Source organism: Pteropus vampyrus, unplaced genomic scaffold (assembly GCF_000151845.1).
Source record: "Pteropus vampyrus isolate Shadow unplaced genomic scaffold, Pvam_2.0 Scaffold141, whole genome shotgun sequence".
Lineage (NCBI taxonomy): Eukaryota > Metazoa > Chordata > Mammalia > Chiroptera > Pteropodidae > Pteropus > Pteropus vampyrus.
Window position 1 is genome coordinate 3,220,173 of NW_011888922.1, and position 8,035 is coordinate 3,228,207.

The following is an 8,035-nucleotide window of genomic DNA, read 5'->3' on the forward strand; positions in this document are numbered from 1 at the left end:
GACAGGGACTGAGACAGATGTGATGGGGGTGGGGGAGCAGTCAGATGGAGTGACATTGACAGAGAACAAGATGAAGAGAAAGGTATGGACCCTGGGAGAGGGGCTGAGACAACTGGGTAGACTCAGCAGAGGAAGAAGAGGCAGCAAGTGAGTAAAAGAGAGGGAGAAAGGAGGATAGAGCGGGAGGAGAGAGCCTCAGAAAGCTAAAGAACAAGGTCAAGCAAATGCCAGGACAGTGGGAGGTGACGGGACTGGCAGAATGTGGAAAGTCTCAGAGCAGCCAGAGCCCTCAAGCCCAGACGGTGCCCATTGCAGCCACCCCTAGGGCAGCCATGGTCACACCAAGAGAGGTCAGCTCCTGCCTGCTGACTTGTCAGAGTTTAGCCTCTGTCCTGTACAACCTACCCAAGGATGCCCTCCCTCCTGGAACCAGGAGCCTTAGAGCCCCTGGTCCCCTCCTCTCTAAAGCTCCTTCCCCTGGCTCTAGGAAATGATTTCTCTGTGGGTGGTCCTGGGAGGTGGGAAGAGCACTGGACCATGATCCTTGGTCCTATCTCTGCCTTTATGTACCAAACGACCTCATGTGTCTTCCCTCCCCACCCTGCGCTTCAGTTGCTTCATCTGTGGAAAGGGCTGGGCTTGCCCATCTAGCTCTGCATTCTGATCCCATAGTGAAACTGGACCACACAGGCAACGGACTTCATGACATCGCCTCTGCTCTCAGCCACTCAGTCTCATTCACTTTCTCTTGCATTCGCTCCTCTCCTTCAGTCCCTCTCTTTTTCTCCTCCATCTCTTCCTTCCCTCCCTTCCTCCCTCTGTCCCTCCCTTTCTTCCTTTCCCTTTTCTCTCTGTTTCTTTAGTCTTACTCTTTCCTCCCTCCCTCCTCCCTTTCCCTCTCTTTCCTTCCCACTCACTGAGTGCCCACTTCCTGCCAAACCTGGCCTGGGTACTGATGCCTAAGAGGTGGGTTCTACTGAGTCCTCCAGGTCTGGTGGGTTCAGTCTGGGACAAAGCACAAGGCATGGGAGCAGCAGGGAGAGATCAGATCCCAGGCATAAATGCCCCTGCCCCAGGTCAGCTGGCAGCAGCTCGTGTCACTCTGCCTAACCCCCATGTCTGTACAGCCCTGCTTCGGGCAGTTCACCTCTGGACACTGACCCAAGAGGCACTAAGGCTAACAGTGGCATAATCACACATTTCCCATGTTAGAATTAGGGATGGCCAGAGAGCCCAGAGAGGGACAAGGACTTGCCCAAGGTAATACAACCAATCACAAACTCACTCACTTTCTATTTGGCCTTGGTCTGTCCTAGGGGCCGGAGGCTATACAAATCCCACGCCCAGGGTGAGGGCAGCCTCAGCCAGAACTTGGTCAAGCCAGAGAAAGCCTAGTGAAGGCCAGTCGGAGTGAGGTCACTGATGGGATCCACGTGTCCAGGCCTTATCTCCCCTTCAGCCCTCCCCACCCAGCCCCAGGAGGTCCGGGATATAAGGCAGGGAGAGGACTATGTAGTGTGTCAGTCCAGGCACTGTGCCCAGAAGTAGTGAGGCTGAGGCTAAGGAAAAGGAGAGAAAGTGGCCCCCACCCTGGCCACCTTACTTCTGCTGTTGGCGGAGGTAAGAGAGAGAAGTTCTGGAAGGATCAGGCTAGAGTGGTATCAGCTTGATGCAGCTCCATGGCCTCAAGCAAGCCCGGATTCTGGTCCCAAACCGAGGCCTTCAGACTTGCCTAGCCAGCCCCACACTCTATAAGCCAACTCTTGGTGATAAGTCTCTCAATGTACTTTTCCTATGGCTCTGCTACTCTGATGGGGTTCTGACTGATGCACCATGTATCTGGGGACTGTGTACACATGCAGCAGAATATTCTATCTTGTTGATGCACTATAATTTACTCAGCCAATCCCCTCTTGCTGGATATTCAGGTTACTTCTAAAAATCCACTATTACACACACACACACACACACACACACACACTTTTGAAAATTTTTCTCACGAGGACTCTCCATGGGGCTGAGGCCGACCCAGTAGATGCTCTGCCCATAGTACCCCAGCTTCAGCTTGTTTCTCTCCTCCTCTCTCTCAATCCAAAAGTTTCGTCCAGCACCAAAGAACCTCATGCAACCTGTGCAGAGAAGTGCCAGAGATCTTGGATCCCCAGGGGCAATCCTCGGTCATGGGGGTGGAAGCCAGACGAACACCTCAGCCTTCAGCTCCTGTTTGAAAAGCCTGGTGTATGCTCTATATACCAGTTCAGAGGGTGCCCAGTGGGCTTAAGCCCAGGTGCCCACAGTGATGACCTGTTCATCAAAGCAGCGTCTTGGGTTCTCTCCCTCCCCATCTTGCTCATCCGTCTTCACTGTATTTCCTGGGGTTACCTCCTAAATGAGCTATCTGCACCTCGGAGTCCTTGGCTCAGGGTCTGCTTTAGGGAACCCACGTTAGGACAGGAATTGTGGACACTTTTTTTCAAAGGTTCAACACCACCAGTTGGAAAGGGGCCATATTAGCCCATTTTTTCTCAAACTCTCGAGTCCACTTCCCCCAGAGACTATTCTCAGACTTCACGACGTAGTGTGGTAGAGAGGGTGTAGGCTTTGGAGACAGGCAAGTCACTTCACTGCATCAGCCTCAATTTCCTCATCTGAAAATGGGCCAGCTGGGCTGTCTGTTGGGCTGCATACAGCCCAGGGCCTAAAGGGAACTACAGTTCTACTACCTCCTTCCCACCCTGGGGCCTGTCCCCTTGGCACCTGCCTCCTCTCTGTGGCTGGCTGAGTAAAGCTGTGGCTGAAAGCCATATCCCTAACTCTTTCCCATCCTTTAACGACCACCAATTACTATAAACCAGGCTCTGTGCTGGGGGCCATGCACTGATGATCTCACTGAATCCCCCAAAGTTCTGTGAGGCAGATACAATGATTATGCCCATTTCATAAGTGAAGATGCTGAGGTGTAGAGAAGAAGAGACGTGTCTGTCCAGTTGGTGTGAGGTGGAGCCTGATTTCACATCCAGACCTCTCTGGATCCTCAAGTGATGTTCTTGAGCATCACATGGGCTTGCCTCTCCCTCTCAGAACCCTCTTGAGAGAAGAGGGGATTCCTTGGAGCTGACTCAGGGCCTGGAGCAAGGAAAAGCCACATCCCTGGGGTCTGCGGGGAGGGAGAAAGTGACGCCGGGGGAAGTTCCCACACAGCTTTGAGGTTCCAACCAGCGGGGCATCTGGGGCTGGAGCAGGGGCCTGCAGGCTTTGTTGGCTACACTCTTCCCGGCGACACTGGTCTCTTGGCTGGGACAGCTTCCTGGGAGGTTGCATGACTTGTGGGGAATTGGGGAGAAGTGAATGAGGCCACCCTTGCTGGGCTCCAGAACCCAGGGGCCGTCTGGGAAGCAGACACTCTTTAGTGGCTAGGTTAAGGGGAATTCACTGGGAATTCCAAGGCTGCTTTTCCTGGGCCACCAGGAAGATGGCCCACAAATGACCCTTCTGAGTTCCAGAGCGGCAGCATCCAAAAAATATAATGGGGCCACATATGTAATTAAATTTCTCTGTTAGCCACATTATGAAAGTAAAAAGAAAGAGATGAACTTAATTTTAATAACATATTTTATTTAACCTATCAAAAATATTATCATTTCAGCATGTAATCAATATCAAAAAATTGTAATATACTTTACGTTCTTTTTGTATTAAGTCTTTGAAATTCTGTGTATATTTTACAGTTACAGTACATCTCAATTCAGACAAGTGACCATTTCAAATGCTCAATAGCTACATGTGGCTAGTGGCTACTAAATTGGAGAGCACGGTTGGAGAGGCCCAGGGGTGATGTGAGAACGTCAGCTTTCCAAGTAGGAGTGGGGAGGGTAAACCACTGTGCCAGGTGCTGGCCAGGCTGGGGTCCCGGAGGTAACACTGGGCTCTAGGAACTGGTTATATATCATTAAATCCTTTCAACAACTCCATGAGGTAAGTATTATTACTCCTGGTAAGCTAGATGAGGAGGCCAGACCAGAGAAGTCAAGTGACTCATACAAGGTCACACAGCAGGATGAGAGTTCAGTCACTCCCAGCACTGAGAAGGTCTTATAGCCTCCCCCACCCCAGGGGCACAAAGATGAACAAAGGAGGACACGCCCTGCCCACCACCCAGGATCACTGAAGCAACTGACCTGGCTCGCCAAGTGAGGGACACGTACACATACGGACAGTCTTTCGGTCGCCTTTTCTTCATGTAGAAATGGGGAAATCAAGAGGCGGATAGGCAGCAAAATCTTTTTTCCCTTTTATCTTGTCAAAGGCTGGTAAGGGTGGTGCCCGGTGGGCCCACCTAGGATGTAACTTTTCTCCTTCCTTCCCCACTCTCCCATGTGCGTGCACATGCGCGCGCGCACACACACACACACACACACACACACACACACACACACACAGAGCAGTGCAGAGGGTGCCGTTCCACCTGAATAGGAGACTAGGCAAGCAGCTCCATTCAGCAGATGGAGAAACTAAGGCACACAGTGAGTGACTCACATAAGATCAAAAGTCCATCAACCACCCCCAACATCAGATACATAGCTCCTGTGTCCTGCACATCCACTCTGCTTCGAGCCCTGTGCAGGCACCCGGTGTGGTAATCTGGCCAGAGACTGCCCTTCCACTCCCATCCTCCCCAGGAGCTGTGCTGCTCTGGCCTGGAGCATATCAAGAGGCAAGAGAATAGTGAGGCTTGGTCAATGTTCCAGTCTGGGGGACATGTCTCTCTCTGCCTTCTGCCCCCACCAAGCTTCCAGCATTCCTGGAAAGTTCACAAAAACTCTAGAATCCCAGAAATCAGTCAGTCCCACCTCATCTTGTGATTCAGACAGGAGAAGAAACCTACCTGGTGTATACCCTAGAGGCAGGGGTGCCTGGGCCAGAACCTCCTGCAGAAGACAGCAGGAGGACAGAGGCCCCTAGAGGCCCAAGGGTGGGAGAGCGTGTCTTGTGAGGACGAGGTTACCCCTGGTCACTCTAGCCCCTTCCGGGGCTGCAGACGCTGCCTTCTGACTGGTTCACATTAACACAAAGGCCATCCACCCTATCGTTCCCCCACCCTAGCCCATCCCTGTGTACACACTGTTCAGAGCAACGCCTTTCACATCCATTGGCTCAGCTAAGATAATCCAACGGTTTAGCCCTGCAGGGACTTATACCCATTATACAGACGTGGAGACTAAGGAGGCCCAGAAAGGGAAGGTACTCGGTTGCCTGATCGCTGCAGGGTGTTGGTCCTGGGAGTCTGTCCATGGCTTCCTGCTGGCTCTCACTGGACAAGTCATGGAAGTTCCCTCAGGAGATGTGCAACATTTAGTGGGCACAGAAGATTTGATGGCTTTGCAGAGCTCAGGGTCCAACCGTGGGCTTTGAAGTTGGAGCCCCCAGTGGTGGTGGCCAGGGTCTGCATGGTAATTAGAACGGTGCTGGTTCCACCATTATCAGAAATAGCCATCCTCCCTAAGCTGGGGTGCTCTGCCCAAGCTGAAAGGGAGCCGAGTCAGCTCCTCCAGCTTCAGGGTCAAACAGGGTGAGGGTCAAGGGTTGGGGGAGACCAAGTGGGTGTCCAGGTTTCTGGTTTGAGCGCTGAGTGTGAAAGGTGATGACCTTTGCCAGGATGTATTCCTGGCGGTAGAGCACATGGTAGGGAAGGCTGAGCTTGGGGAGGGCAAGGTGAGCCCTAGGGGGATGCACCGTAGGAAGTATGAGCTGGGGAGGATCTGAGAGGCATCTCTCTGGAGGGTACTGCAGCCTGGTGGGTGCAATGGTGCCAGGATTGTCACCTTCTTGGTGAGTTCCCCAATCACCCCATTCAAAAACCCACCCTTCTATACTCCCTATGCTCCTTCCCTGCCTCATTTTTCTCCATGGTACTTAGACTATGCAACATAATATTAACCTATTTCACTTACCTTGTTTATTGTCTGTTCCCCATGGGTGAGGTGTCTGTTGTTTTCATTTGTTTCTTTGTTTTTCTGCTGGGCTCTGTGCTTAGAACATCACTTGCCTCAAATATGGGTAGATGAACGAACGCCTGAAGAGCTGAGGACTCAGGATTGGGAGTAGGGGTGGCTATTAGCATTTAAGAGGTGGCAGAGAAATAAGTACCAGTCGACAAGGTCCACCGTGCCCAGGGAACCTTGGGAAAGTCACTTTGTTTATCTGTAAAAAGGAGATAGATTAGTTCACTAGGACTGCTATAACAAAGTACCAAAAACTGAGTGGCTTAAACAACAGAAATGTATTGTCTCACAGTCCTGGAGGCTACGAGTCCAAGATCAAGGTGTTGGCAAAGTTACTTCCTTCTGAGGGTTGCGAGGGAAAATCTGTTCCATGCCTCTCTCCTAGCTTCTGGTGGTTTGCTGGCAATCTTTGGTGTTCCTTGGCATGTAGAAGCATCATCTTAATCTCTGCCTCCATCTTCACATGGTGCTTTCCTGTGTAAGTCTGTCCAAAGTCCCTCTTTATATAAGGACACCAGTTATACTAGGTTAGGGCCCACACTGATGACCTCATTTTACCTTGACTACCTCTATTAAGACCCAATCTCCAAATAAGGTCATATTCTGAGGGACTAGATATCAGGACTTCATATGAATTTGGGGGGGCAACAAAACTCAACCCGTAACAAGAGGTAATATTAAAACTAGTTTGGCAGGGAGGTTTGAGGGTCAATGCAAATTACTGTCCAGGACACACAGCCCCTGCTATGACCATTAGGACTGAATTACAGTTTACTAAGACGAACCTGGCTGCACGCAGAATCCTACAAGGAGCTTCACAGAATGCAGATTCCCCGGGCTCCACCCGGAGATTCTGGTCTAATTGGTCTGGGGTGGGGCCCTGGCTCAGGGATTTTTAAATAAGCTCCCAGGTGACTCTGATGCACAGGTGGGGATGAGAGCCCAAGCACTAAATCTGCAGATACAAGGACTCCGCTGCCTCATCAGCAACCCACGCTTGGTTGGCACAGCTGCCTTGGGCCCTCCCCAAATCCAGGCTGCTCAGGGTGGGGCCATGTGGGGGCCAACAATGGAACAAAGAGGCTTTGTCCCCAGCCCCACACCCCAGGGTGGAGCTTGTATACCTGGGCTGTACCTGAGCAGGAGGACATTCCCAGGCTGTGGCTGTGGGAGGAGCAGTGATTACGAAGTTACCACTTTCCTGGGGATTGCACCCAAGAAGTCTCTGCCTGAAGGCCTGTGACAAGGAAAAGAAGAAAGCCTTCTGGCAAACCTGGCCAGAGAATGAGTTGGTGAAAAAAGAAGGAGGTGAGGGTAAGTACCCAGGAAGTTGGAAAGACAATGGAGAGGTGTGGTGGTCTCTGATGCCACTCTAATGGGCATTCAAATCCCAGCCTTGCCACCTACCAACAGTGTGATCTTCAGCAAGTGGATAACTTTACTAAGTCTCAGCTTCCATATCTGTAAAATGGGGAGTTGTAGATACAATACCTAAATCGTGTATGGGGGGGGCGGGGAGAAGGGGGGGTATATGATGAGAATAAACATCAGAATTGGTCCAAACAGTCTTTACCTCAGTTTCAACCCTATCCTCCATCCATGAATTGAGTCACTCCCTCTGTTTCCACCTCCCACCTTTGCTGGGGGATGGTCCTGGGGTCACATCGGCCATCTGCAGTTTCACACCTGTCTCCACTCTGTGAGACCCAGGATCTGGAGGGAGGGGCCTGGGTCTTACACTTATGTGTTCCAGAGCCAAGGTTTATGCTCAACCAACAGGAGGTCCCTTCTGAGAACCGCAGCTCGTGGAGATAAGCATCTCTACGGGTTCTCAAGAAGTGCCTCACAGCACTGAGCAGCCCATTTGGGCTGTGTGTGCAACACCACACCTGAAATAAGCTTGCACCTGAAAGGTGCTTGGAAGTGTCTGGCTGAGGGACGGACCGACATATAAGTGCAGCATTTCCTGGTGGGGTCCATCCTTCCCACCCATGCGACATTCACATGAGACCAAGCATTTTTGAGAAGCTGTG